The sequence below is a fragment of the Pleurodeles waltl genome, chromosome 6 (genome assembly GCF_031143425.1).
Source record: "Pleurodeles waltl isolate 20211129_DDA chromosome 6, aPleWal1.hap1.20221129, whole genome shotgun sequence".
NCBI lineage: Eukaryota > Metazoa > Chordata > Amphibia > Caudata > Salamandridae > Pleurodeles > Pleurodeles waltl.
The window spans coordinates 633,126,878-633,141,226 of record NC_090445.1 but is presented as its reverse complement, the minus strand read 5'-3'; the positions used below and the strand labels follow the sequence as shown (position 1 = coordinate 633,141,226).

General features: G+C 43.8%; 1 long non-coding RNA gene across 1 annotated transcript in view; it reads left to right on the top strand.

The window, feature by feature from the left end:
• LOC138302009 (uncharacterized) overlaps positions 1-14,349 on the top strand; it is a 249,737-nt gene that overhangs the window by 105,686 nt on the left and 129,702 nt on the right. The window contains exon 2 of the long non-coding RNA XR_011205215.1: positions 5,712-5,744. This is a non-coding gene — a long non-coding RNA (uncharacterized lncRNA). The remainder of the gene's footprint in view (positions 1-5,711; positions 5,745-14,349) is intronic.

The following is a 14,349-nucleotide window of genomic DNA, read 5'->3' as shown; positions in this document are numbered from 1 at the left end:
CATTGCTCCGAAGAAAATAAAAAGGTGTCCGTGTAATAGTATACAGAGTGAATGGTAGACACAAACTGAAGGAAATTAGGTATGTTGTCTCTTGGAGGTGGTGGTCTTATCATCCTCTCCTGGTGGTCTGGAGGAATGTCCCTTCCTGGGTGGGGGCACAGGTGAAGGGGCTGGGGTGGGTAGAGCAGTTTGCTGTTGTGGAAGGGCCTGCCTGTCTGTGGCTGTGGAAGGTGTATTTTGTCCTGATGTAGAAGGACCACAGACAGGGGTAGAGGATGCAGGAAAACCCCTGCACCTATAACTTTAAAAGTCAAACATCACCCCAGTCAAGGAACACAAATTGGAGCTGTGCTTCTGTAGCTCAATAATGTGCTCTCTTTGCACCTGTTTAGGACCTTGATCTCTATTAAGACCTGGCCCATCACATCTTGGAACTTTTGTATTGCTTCCAAGGCTTGGTCAATGATGGTTTGGGTGTCAATGATGCCAGTGGCCTCACTTTTGTGTCCCACTGATTCCCTCCCGTGATGCCTACCTCCACTACCCTGTGCCCTTGAGTCAGTGTGACCCACCCTACTAGGTACTGGCACAGCTGGAGGTGGTGATGGTTGCTCAACAGTAGTCAGAACTAGATGGGAGTTCTGTTCCTCTGGACACAGGAAGTAGAGTTATCCATCTGTGTAGTTAATGTAGCAGCTGTGGTGGGAGGTGTAGGTGTGGGCAGAATGTTAATCACTGAGGCTGTCTGTCTAGACAGACCAGATGGACCAGGCAGCCCCAATATAACCTTGCACACACATTAAGCTCATCATTCAGAGGCAGGCCATGCAGGAGGGGGGGTCCATGTGGGAGAGGACGTCCTTCTCAAGTGGGGAGATGGAGACAGGTTGCAGTTTGTCCACCAGGAAGAGCTCTGGCCACCTCTAGCCTGGTAAATGTCTCCTTCACCCGTCTCCCCTCATTCCGCCACTTCTTTTTGATGTTTGTGATGGATTGGACATCCTCCCCCAATGCACTAACTGCATTAGCCAACTGCTGCCATAGCTCTGCCTTCTGTTTTGCACTGCTGAGGTATGGAGATAGACCATGCAGTTTTTTGTAGTTCCTCACTGCAAAATTTACAGTAATATTGGTCTCCTTCTCAGTGTAGTTCTTCTTTTTTCAAACATGTAACATGCTGATGGCAAGGCAAGGTGCAGAACAGGCAGGTGACTTGGGGGTGTGGAAAAACCAGGACCTTGGATTTGTGCTGCTTTTATGTGGTTTGTAGTGTATCAGTTGCAGGTGGCATTAATTGTCTGCAGGCGTATGAAATTGCACTTACTCCGCCCCAATGTGGGGATTCTGTCTCGAGTATGAAAGTTCCACACTCAGGATGGAGATTCTGTCTGAAGTGCGGAATCTCAACCCCAAGTAAAGAACCTCCACCTGAGTATGGAAGTATGGGACCGCCACAGTCGTAAAATTACCACCTGTAAGTCCCTTTGTGAATACCGAAAGAAGTAAAATTAGACTTTTAGTCTAACTTTACCTTTGTGAAGCGGGCCCTAAGTGTTTTCACTAGGTATAAGCATTTTTAAGATATGTGATTCCTCTCGCGGGAGGCTTGCGGGTGGCTCGTGGGAGGCCTGCAAGAGCATTGAGGTATACATTTCCTTCTAATCTGTTGTACAGAGTTTTGTTTCATCTTGTCAATTAAATGCTAATCTTTAATAATAAAGTTACCACAGTATGTATATTGTATTCATTATTTTGTTTGCAGACCTATGGTTCTCACAAGACAATTGCAAGAGCAGAAAACACAATCCGCTGAATGAATGCCAATTCCAAAGGGGCTGTACTTCCTGTCTGGCTCTCGCGATCCTCTCGCGAGATCTTACATTTAGAATTGACTTTACAACAGTGCATTTTTGCAGTGCTTAACAAAGTAAAACATGGGAAGTGATGTTTAAAGTACAAAACAGTTGATATATTGTTGCATTTAATATATTAAGAAACATCCTTGATTTTTATGATCATGCAGGCCTCTCGTGAGACACCCCCGAGACACGCAGGAGAGGAAAGACAATCCAAAGAAGGACTGTGATTGGTACATATGGCTGTCTTTAGAAAGCAATGAAATATTCCTTTCTTCTTGCATTATTTGCCTATTGGTGTAGCGTCCTCCCCAGGCTTTTATCCACTAACAGACCAGGCCACACATGGAGCTGTAAATTACACTTTTTTACTCCTCGTTGTGTACCTGTGAACTCTGACATTCTAAACCAAGCTTTTATACATTCTATTCTAGCAATTACATCACACTGAAAGTTTCTGGGAGTCAGAATGGTTCTGTTTTAAATTGTGCAAAACACTACATCTCCTCCTCTGTTAAATGAAAAATTGCGAATTTTTTGGGCGGAAAATCATGAGACAGACACAAATGTCTACATATATCAAGAATTATGTACAACTAGATCAAATAATCTTCTTGATGCTTGATGTGTCGACCTGATCTAGTTACTGGAACCTGTAATCCGTCGTCTTCAATATTGGAGATTACCAGTGATGGTAAGGAATCAGCAACAGTCACTGAGTTTTCAGAATCAGTCTTTCTTTCACCATCTTGAGTTGAAGACCCATGAAACACAGCCTGAAGTGAGAAGAGTCTCTAGAAAGGGACTTCCCAAGTTGGTGGGCAGTCATCATTTGTCCTTTGATAGACCCTACTTGAAAAGGCTCAGCATCGTAAGGAGCTTCAGATTTTCTTTTTCGTAATTGTTGGGTGATCACCAAATCTTCTTTTCAGAATGAGAGGTCTTTCGCATGCCGCCTTTTGTCTGCATACATTTTTGTTTTTTGTTTTTGAACCAAGTCCCTTATACAAATCATGATTTCATTTCTATTCCTTTCTGCGCTCCATTGGGGTATCTTGGTTACTATTGCTCTACCGAACATCAATGTCATATGACTTTCACCTGTGGTCGAGTGGGGTGTCAAATGATAAGCTTGTAGAGGTAGAGTTCAGCACTGTGTTTCGAATGAGTTTCTAAAGAGTTCCATGCTGCACTGTTGTTTTTAGCATACTCAGAAAACAAGTCCATTGGCCTGTGGCCATAAGGGTGTGATCTTTTGATGGTTTATGTTCAGATGCACCAGAAAATCTTTTAAAAATATACTGTTGAAGGGTGGACCATTGTCAGCCTCTCAATGACTGGTAAGCCCCATGCTGCAGAAATGCAAGTTTTTCCAATTACTCTATCATGTGCCCTGGATGGGAGATCTTGGACCAAAGCAAAATGTGAATATTCATCTACAATGACCAATAAATGATGGCCATTGTCAAGTGGACCAAAGAAATTGATAGGTATTCTGTACTATGCAGGTTTAGGGAGTTCTGACGTTTTCAGTATGTTGAGTGACTTGGTTGACAGGCAGTTGCATATGTGACAGGCTTTGAGTTACTTTTCAACTATTTCATCTAGGTATGAAACCAAACGTGGTCATGGAGAGCTCTCTTTATAGCAACAATGCCACAAAGTCTTCCGTGAGCTCCTTCTATCATCTTTTGAGGTAGACTCTCCGGAATCAAGATTCCCAGTCCTTGCTGTATAACTCCTTCCTGAGTTATGGACAGTTTGTCTTTGACATTCTTGTACTTTTGATACTCTCAATCATAACTGATAGGCTGAATGTGTTTGTCCCATGACTGATGTGTAATTATGGGCCTGATTTAGATCCTGCCGGTATTACCTCCAATCCGCTGCGGAACTCCGTCAACCTGACAGTGTTCTGACTGCCTTATTTAGATCTATGGCTGTTCAGCCGCCATCAACGTCGATGGGTTGTACTGCATTGCGCTAGCTGTAACCCGCAGCCATGCGGTGGACTCTACTGCTGGCGAGTAGCACTCTGTCGCAATCGGAACAGCAGCATTGTGCCTGCTGGATTTAGATAATGCAGTTGTGCTGGCAATGTACGTGTGGCAGTCCCATGATGGCAGGAGGCTGTCATGGGACCCATTCAGCATTGGACTATGCCTTTAGCGATTAGATGGATATTAGCAGCCCACACCAGATGTATATTGGACAATTATGAACACCTTCAAATCACACTATAAAACACACTTCATTTCAGATCATGATCCTTTACCATTCCACGGCAAACCACCATTCTGAGGATGACCTTGCCATTGAACAGCCAGGTTATTATTTGTTTTCCTGTTCTCCCTGTTTTGGTCACTTTTTTTGTTTTGCATTATTTTTCAAATCACTGTAGGGGCACCAGTATATATATATTTTTTTATCACAATGGCAGGGAAGAGGAACCCACTTTATAAAGAGGGAGAACTGACAGCCATGATGAATGAAATTATTAGAGTAGAGCTACAATTGTTTGGAGCACAGGTACAAAATACTCAGAAAAGGCAAATGTGGTACAGAATAGTCAACAGAGTGAATGATGTAGATAACAAGCTGCACACACACAGGAGGAAATTAGGAAGAGGTGGAACAACTTGCCGGGGACAGTCCATTCTCTGGCCTTCAAGCATCACCTGGTGGCCCAGAGGACTGGTGCTGTTTCTCCCAGCCCCCCATTACAACTCTTTCCCTGGGAGGAGAAAGTCTTGCAGATCCTATATCCTGAAGGCTTGACAGGAATCTCTGGTGAAGTGGAGACTAATAAGTTACACATATTTATGTCTCACTAATCACAAATGGAGTCCTTGCCCTTAACTTAGCTTTACGGAATGTTTCTAGACACCCATCAAAATATATACATTTAAACCTCAGTTTCAAAATTATCTTGTCTTTTCCAAATCAGTTGCTTCATGGTTGTTACAATCTATTTAACAAAGACCAATGTGTGTTGCCAGATTGTATGTTGTCCTCATGGATCATTCCTTGCATTTGCCTAGTCCTTTGCTGTACCTCAATGTAGGTTGTTTTACTTCAAAAAACAGGTTCCAAGTTCCGTCCATATGCCCATGAAGGGATTGTGCTTTTAAGTGGTATTTCAACATATGCACGTTATACACATATGCATGTACATATCATAACTGTGTGTTTAATTTACACTGTATTAATTTATATAGGCATGTTTTACTCACTTTTTTACAGTTAGTGGCAATAGTTTACAAATGACTACAACCACCATGATGCCCTGCATTTTTCTGCACGAAACAATAGTGCAATGTGATATTGCCCAACCTTCCTTCCTTTTGACATATGCACAAAAGACAAAGCTTTACGTAGTTGTCATTCACCATTTCATATATGTATCAAACTTTCATCTGCAGTGTTCATCCAGTATGTTGTAACCTTCTTGTAACTCAACTAAATTGATCTATTTGCTTTTGGAAATCATAGTGTGTATATTTAAAGCCAAGTATGTTCTGTGGCATGATGATTAGAATTATTATTGATACGCAATTTACGTTTTCATGTTCATATGATGACCAATGCCATTTAATCCAATAAGTGGTACCATGGTTTGTTTTTGAGACTCTTAGGCCTTGAAATTACTTGATTCTCAAATCCCCTCTCTACTGTGTTGAGTTGCATGTTTGGAACATGGAATGTACGCTTTCTAAATAACATCTACATTTCAGGACATTTCTCCATCAATGTTACAGAAGTGTGCCTCTGTGTACACTTACTTGCATGAGTAAAATGCGAAAAATCACCCAAAGGCCTCAACATCCCAATAATCATAATTTTTCTTTTCTTTAGGTTGTGTCACCTGTGGCTGAAGACAGATTTGAGGTACAATACAGACCTTTAATGTCTTTTTATTTTGTAATTCATATTGGGACTGTTAAAAATGGGGTCTCTGGTTCGTAGTCAGTATGCACTCCAATCAGGGACCCGCACTCTAGTCAGGGTAAGTGAGATACACAGCTAGAATAACCCCTGCTCACCCCCACTGGTAGCTTCGCGCAAGCAGTCAGGCTTATCACAGAGGCAATGAGTAAAGTATTTGTATCAAAACACAGAGTAATACAGTGAAAACACTACGAACTGGACATCACACCAGTTTGGAAAAATAGCCAACATGTATCTAAATAAAACAAGACCAAAACCACAAAAATCCAACATACACGAGTAAAGTTATTAATTGAATTTTTTAAGTAAAAAGAGTCTTACTTCATAGAAGACAATAGAAACATTGTTGTTACACAAAGTACCAGGTTAGCATAAAAAATAAACAGGCGAGCATGCGTCGGAAAAGTCAGCGATGCGTTGATTCCTTACCCGCAAGTAAGGCCATGCGTCGTTTCTTCTCTGGTCAGGGAGGTGATGCGTCGTACTTCTGTCCTGCAAGAGAGCGATGTGTTGATTTCCAGAAAGGCACCTCAGATACACGCAGGTTCATGATGACTTTTTACGATTATCCTCACATGTGCAGGACTTTTTCTCTACCATGTACCCATGTCTGTGGTCCTGCTACATCAGGACACAATACACCTTCCGCAGACAGGGATGCCCTTTCACAAAAGGAAGCAGATCTATCCACCCCAGTGCCCCCACCCAGGAGGGGACGTACATTAAGAGCACCTGCAGAGGATGACAAGACCACCACCTCCAAGATACAACATACCTAATTTCCTCCAGTTTGTGTCTACCTTTCACTCTGTAGACTATTACATGGACACATTTTCCTGTTCTGAGGAGAGATGTATTTTGTACATTGGACTCCAAACAATTTGTGCTCAACAAATATAGTTTCATCCTCCATGATAGTCTTTGTTTTTTATTGCTGTACTTTTTTCTTTCTTGTTTCAAAGCTATTGCACTCATTTTTTAGATCAAAAGAAATGCACTTAAATGAAAGTGGAAGACTGGTGTTATTGTGGTGATTCCTTTTCTATGTCTTCTGTACACCATCATTTATTTAATCTGTCAAAAAATATTATGTTAAAGCAAATAATAGATACCACCTTGGTAATGTGTTTCCCATGTTAACAAAGAGGGGGAAAGAAACAATGAAATCTGAATGTATTAGTGTCATACATTTCTAGGTAAAAAGTTTGTGACACAATCAAATATGCATTGTACAAACCATGCAGAAGCCAACCAGTCTGTGTATTTAGAAGTTGACAATCCAGACAATCCAGAACCTTGACACCATGGAAGAACTAGAATATTGCTTGAAATCAAATTAAATAGGCAAACTATTAATGATGCATGACCTCAGCTGGAACCAGACACCCTGCTCTCACAATAGGAATCCTATATCAATAACACCAATAGTCTAGATCATGGCAGTAACACAATTTGAGGCAACATTAGCATTTCAAGACACTGTGGGCCTGATTATAACTTTGGAGGAGGTGTTAATCCGTCCCAAAAGTGACGGTAAAGTGACGGATATACCACCAGCCGTATTACGAGTCCATTATATCCTATTGAACTTGTAATACAGCTGCTGGTATATCCGTCACATTTGGGATGGATTAACACCTCCTCCAAAGTTGTAATCAGGCCCTGTATCTGGTGCAATGTCACAACCGACATTCAGTGGTGGGCTAAAAAATGTTCTTTAAACAATGGGGAGATATATCAACAGCTTCCTACAGTGAATGCAAATTGAAGATTTACCCAAGGCGAAAGACGTCCATTATGCTAAGGCTTGACAAACACATGGTTAGAACAAGTTACGTAGCACATATTTCCTTGGTTGCAACTTCTCGCAGAAAACAGGTCTGATACAATTTCAAGAACCTCCATTCAATCACTGTGCAAGTTGTCTCTGTACAAGAACTGTCCATCCCAAGTGGGTGTATGTCCTAGGATCAACCCATGTTCCCTTTGTACTTTCCAACAGCAACACATCACTGCAAATGTCAAAACTTTGAAATGTCCAAATGAAGATGGCATGGTGAAGGACCATGAAATAAAATACATTTCACACATATAATTTGACTCAAATAATAAGTTAGAATGACACATATACTTAGCACAAGCAAAGTTAATCTATATCAATAAATACAGTAGTCAACGTAGGGAACAGATCCACAAACATCTTTGTCTTGGACTTCCTGAACTGACTATTCCTACAACGTTACCATTGCAGCCTGATGTGTTCCCTATGTCACAAGTTGTTCAGACAGTGGATGTCACAATATTTAAGGGTACACTTACAGTCAGGTGAAGAAGTGGTCAATGACATCTTGAGGTAAGTCAATTCCATCCTCCTCACCACTGTCATCTTCATTAGGCATTTCAACATTCTCACCTGGTGGCTCGTCACAGTTTCCACCTGTGCGATGACTGGGATGTTGTTGCAGGGCAAAGGCAACTGTGATTTAGCACACCTTATCAGGTGAATAGAGGAGAGCTCCACTGCTTTTCCCAGAAACCTGAATCTGGCTTCAGGAGCCCAAAAGCCCACTCCACTGGCCTCCTTGTACTTATATGGGCCTCACTGAAGTGGACTTCCCCCAACGTTGTTGGATTCCTCAGCGGTGCCAGCAACCATGTCTGGTAAGGATACGCTGAGTCTCCTACATGGAAACAGTAAATTGTAGATTAAAATCAGATCAGGCCAGTGTACATTCCTTAACTAGGATTAAAGCAAATCATCCTCAAGTCATATTGTACTTACTAACAAACAAGGCCTTGTCAGGTCCAAGTGGTGACATTGTAGATTAAAATCAGATCAGGCCAGTGTACATTCCTTAACTAGGATTAAAGCAAATCATCCTCAAGTCATATTGTACTTACTAACAAGCCAGGCCCTGTCAGGTCCAAGTGGTGACATTTGCAGGGGTATGCCAATCAAGGAATCATGTGTTGAGATGTATGAATCTGGCAAGCAGCAATTTGGACTCTGATGGAATGGAAGCTCTTCTGTGGATTTTCTGTTGGATGTCCCATCCGTCGCTTTGGTTTCACCCCGATTTATTTAGATGTTGGCAGTCCCATCGATGAAAGACCCCAGACAAACCACCACCATGACATGAACCTTCACCTATGTTGAGTGCAACATTGGCAAAAGCGGCTAGTGGTGGGACTTCAGCGACTTTTACAACTGATCCAATCACAATGTGCCTTCCCGCTGATGCAACTGTGGCAGCTAAATCTCCACACCTGAGTTGGCGGATTTAGAGGCATACAAGGACGAAACTCACTTTTGAGTTTTCTCATTTTCTGCTACCATGACCCTGATTGTACGAGTCCTATCTTTGCTGCTGCTGCTGGACCAAGACGAAAATCAACCCTGTCATCCCCATAACTGAAGGTAAGTCACTGTTTTACCTATCATCATCAGACTTATCTGTTTACATTAGCACAGGACTTGTGCATCATTTTAAAATACTTGCAAGCAATAGTACAATTATGTGCAATACATCTGACTGTAATGTGGTATTTACAAAATCTTAAAATAGGACAACTCAACATTTCATTCACAATCACCAATATGGAGCCAAATGCCTACATGCCAATAGACACCTACACAAAAAGGCACAACAATCCCTAAATGGGAATTTGTCCATACAGGTTTATGTAATTGTTTAACACAAACAACCATATAATAGACATAAACAGCACACATCAGTGTAAATACATTAATTCAATATAATGTATTATTTGCAATACACAATGAAACAAGTGGGTTTACACAGAATGTAAAACCACTATAACGTCTTAACATCAAACATGATAACAATGTATTAAGGTCATAGGTCCCCTTGGATTGTGTAGTTCCTGTGACACATTAGATGTCATTGAACTATAAAGTGTCAAATTCCCTCTGTAAGGCATATGTGTATATCATCAAAACATCATGTTGAAATAAACAAACGAGCATTCTCAAGTCATGAAAATAGAAACGTATATACGTTGGTGTAACTGTCCAGTAACAGAATGAATGCTTGCACCAAAAACATGTCCATCACAAATGAACAGCACTAAAGTATGTACTATAGAAATATGTCAGAACTATAACCTGTGCATGTCACTGTCAGAAATTAGAATAACAGTATGTCACACATTAGCATAAATAACATCATCAACAGTCAATTACTAATAATCTAAAAACAATGCCAGGACAAAGGTATAGAAAATAAACAGCATTTTAATTGCACAATGAGATAAGTCTCTCAAGACGTTATGAAAGGAAAGAATAAAACACAGCAGGATTTAGAGTCCAGCCTGAGGGCATTGGGCTGAAGGCCCAAAACTTGTCTCCTTATTTGCACTGCCGAGTCCTGCCTCCTCAAGAAGGAGCATCTTTTAGGCACAGAGCAGGCACCTCAATTATGTTACTTGTGAGTGGGATTTGGGAGGGGTGGTTTTCGGAGGGGTGGTTTTGGGTGTTGGAGGGGTGGGCTGGATTTTCAGAGGTGTGGTTTTGGGTGTGGGAAGGGTGGGTTGGGGTTTGGGAGGGGTGGATTTATGTTTTATAGGGGCAGGTTGGAATGTGGGGAGGGTCGGGCCTGGGCAAATAACAGGTCTTCCAGAGGGACATGGGTAGGATGGTTGGCAGGGTGTTGGGGTGGGGAGGTAGAGGGTTTGGCAGTGGGTAATGTATGTGTGTGACCATTGAGAGTGCAGGTGCCTGTGGCTCTGGCGTATGTCTGCATGTGTGTTTTTTTGCTAGGCATCTGATGTATGGGTAAGTGTGGGCATTGGTGTAATCTGGGTGTAGTGATTGCAGATTTGGTGGTGCAAGTGGGTGTGATGTCTGCAGGTGTGCTGGTGGTGGTGCTGTGGGTGTGGTGGTGGGTGTGGTTTCTGCTGGTGTAGTAATGATTGTGCATGTGGGAGTGGTAGTGGGTGTAGTGTATGCTGGTGTGGTGGTGCATGTGGGTGTGGTATCTGCTCGTGTGAGTTTGGTGCCTGTAAGTGTGCTGTGGTTTCCGTGGTGGTAGATGTGGTGGTGGGTATGGTGTCTCTATAGTTGTGTGTGTGTCTGTGTTTTTTGCTATGTCTGTGTTTATGTGTGGATGTGCTTCTTGTGTGTGTTACAGTGGGTATCTGCAAATCAATGAGTGTGCTTTGGACAGGGGTGGGAAGATGAAATTGGGATGGGAAAGCGATGGAAGTTGGGGCATGAGGGTGGGAAGGTTGAGAGGCTGCTGTCAATGAGGAGGCCAGACCTTGGAGTGACTTCTGTAGGCCGGATGTTGCACTATTAATGCCTTCCATGTAAGTCAACATTTGTTGCCTCTGGCAACTAAGCCCCTGAATGGCATTCAAGAGTGCAGTCTGGCCTACAGAGATAGGCCCTCATTCTGACCATGGCGGCCCTAAACCGCCAGGGCCATGGGCAACGAAAGCACCGCCAACAGGCTGGCGGTGCTTCAGTGCCCATTCTGACCGCGGCGGTAAAGCCGCGGTCAGAAAAGGGGATCCGGCGGTTTCCGGCCGGATTTCCCCTGGGCCAGAGAATCCTCCATGGAGGCGCTGCTTGCAGCGCCGCCATGGGGATTCCGACCCCCTTCCCGCCATCCTGTTCCTGGCGGTAAAACCCGCCAGGAACAGGATGGCGGGAACAGGTGTCGTGGGGCCCCTGCACTGCCCATGCCAGTGGCATGGGCAGTGCAGGGGCCCCCTAACAGGGCCCCACAAAGATTTTCAATGTCTGCTATGCAGACAGTGAAAATCGCGACGGGTGCTACTGCACCCGTCGCACCCCTGCAACTCCGCCGGCTCCATTCGGAGCCGGCTTCCTCGTTGCAGGGGCTTTCCCGCTGGGCCGGCGGGCGATCTTCTGGCGATCGCCCGTCGGCCCAGCGGGAAAGTCAAAATGACCCCCGCGGTCTATTGACCGCGGTGCGGTCTTTCGGCGGTTTCCGCCCGGCGGGCGGCGCCTGCCGCCCGCCGGGCTCAGAATGAGCCCCATAGTCTGGAAGAGGTCAATAGTCTCCTCACTCAGCGCAGCTGTGGCCTCAGGTTGTGCCTGCAGCAAAGGAAGAGCCACCTATTTTATGGGGGCACGTTTGGCCAAATGGAGGGGTAGGAAGAGGGAGGGTGGAGATGGGAACATGGCTGGTGGACAAGGATGCAGATGGTAAATTCCCATTAGAGGCCGCTACTACTATAGACTGGTCTTTGGTAGAGGTCTATGACGAGGATGGTGAAGTTGTGGCCTCCGTGCTAGCCCCCTCACCATCTGTGGCACTGGGTCCTTCGGTGTTGGTGGTGTCAGCACAGGAACCACAGTCAGTGGCCAGCTGCTTTCCTACCAATTAGGCCAATGTCTACTCCACCTGTTGCAGATGATGCTAAAAAGACAGCTAGAAAAGTTTGACTGTATCTGTATAAAGAAAATTGTACATGAACTTTGCTCACAAAACGTTTTCCAAGTCTGCATATTTAATCAGCTTCAAGGCACTTAAACAGGGCGACGTTATCATCAAAATCCCTTGCATGTAGGAAGCATTTTTTGAAACCATTTGCTCACACATCTGAAATTCCCCATTCTAACTCCTATATCACGTATGGCCTTGTCCACTTTTATTTCTCTGCATGAAGTGTTTCGCACCTCTGATCGCTAGGGTTTTGTTGTTTATAATACTGAACTTATGTCCTCGAAAATTACAGTAACCAGAAATACGTTTGTACGGTGTTTACACGGTCAGATAATCAGCCTCATTTACAATCACCAACACTTAAATATGAATCACTGTGGTGGTCATTAGGAGTTTGGTGGACACATGTCCGCTACGCCGGTGGTGGTGGTGATCCGACTGCCAAGAGGCTGGCGGTGCAGACTTCCGTAATACGACCGTGGCGGCGAACAGGCCAGCACACACCCAGTACACCGCCTCCACAGCCATTGCGGGCCCACTGCCAATGATGGCGGATGCCATCTACAGGGTGGCGAAAAGGACCTTACTGCCCACCATATTAGGGATCAGCACACAGCCACGATTTCTGGGATGCGCCAACTTCCACTCAAAGCATGGCGGAAAGGATCAGTAAAGGAGACCACACCATAGGGACACAGAGGAGGCTGCTGATCACATGGAGCGTGAACTAGAGATCTTCCCGATGCTAGTACTGGCTATCCACCTCCAGGACATACAGCGCAGATGAAGACGACAACAGTGAGTTTGCGGCCTACCATGCAAGAGAGGGAAGATGACCATTACACACCCACAAGCCAAAGACACACCCCTGACACCGACTGCCACGGCCATGGCCACACACAAACACTCTCACAGCAATGGTCCTACCCACATACATACATACACACACACACGCACGCACTCACAATACACTCCCGCACAACCAGGAGACACACCATACCCCACACACACGGCACACACACACCAAACAACACCAACCATAAACATGTCATGACACACATACCGAGCCACACACAAACTGAATACAAAACCACAGCTGACACAGACACCAGGCAGAAGACGGCATACCAGACGCACATACGGCACACAACCGCAAGTGCCAACCACACATACACTGGTACTATACCATGATGTCATCATCCGTACCACTCAGTCCACCCACACCATGCACAAGAACTGAACACACATCACAAACAAATACCCACACACATACCATCCACACCAACTTTCAAAACTATCACCACACAAACAGCATTGCACACACAGGTAAAGACAGGGTCAATATTGAAAATTAGAAGTGATGCACCCACACATGCTCAATACACATGTACGGATGGGGACAACAATGCATGTACCTGTGCCCACAAGGCAGCCATAAAGCAGGACAACTTGATCAAAGTAAGTGCACCAACTGTGCATGTTGGCCAGATATATTACATGAAATTTAGCAATAATTAGCTATTTACAAATGGGGCCATTGGGCAGTCCAGAGGTCCATGACCATATGGCCAAACATGTTACAAACCACAGAAGGTAACCCTGAAAAAAACCCAAAGGGGCTGGGTAAAGACTTATTACAAAACTACATTGCCCACTCAGGAGACAAATTAAACAACACACACACATCCCATATAGTTTACATGCAGCATAGGTCCATACATATTTGGAAAACATCCTTTATTTTATAGACAAAAATATATTCTTTACTCATATAAAGATAAATATAATAGAGTCCCCTATCAAAACACCAACAAAGAAGAACAAAGAAAAGTGCATAAAGATCAAGTGCTCGTCATTAGAAGAAACGAAGAAGAGCATAAATCTCCATTCAAAAACATAAACTTAAAAGAACAGCCTGTTGGTTAATCTTTTTCTGCATTGAATCATTATATGATTTCAACAGCATTAAATCCCCATTACAGTCCTTCCTTAATTGTATGGAAAAAGATCAGATCCAGGCTCAAACACCATCGTCGACGTTTCAACCCCCTTTGATTCTCGGGCTAATTCCGGGCTCACACACGGGTCTTCTTCAGGACTAAAACAATAGG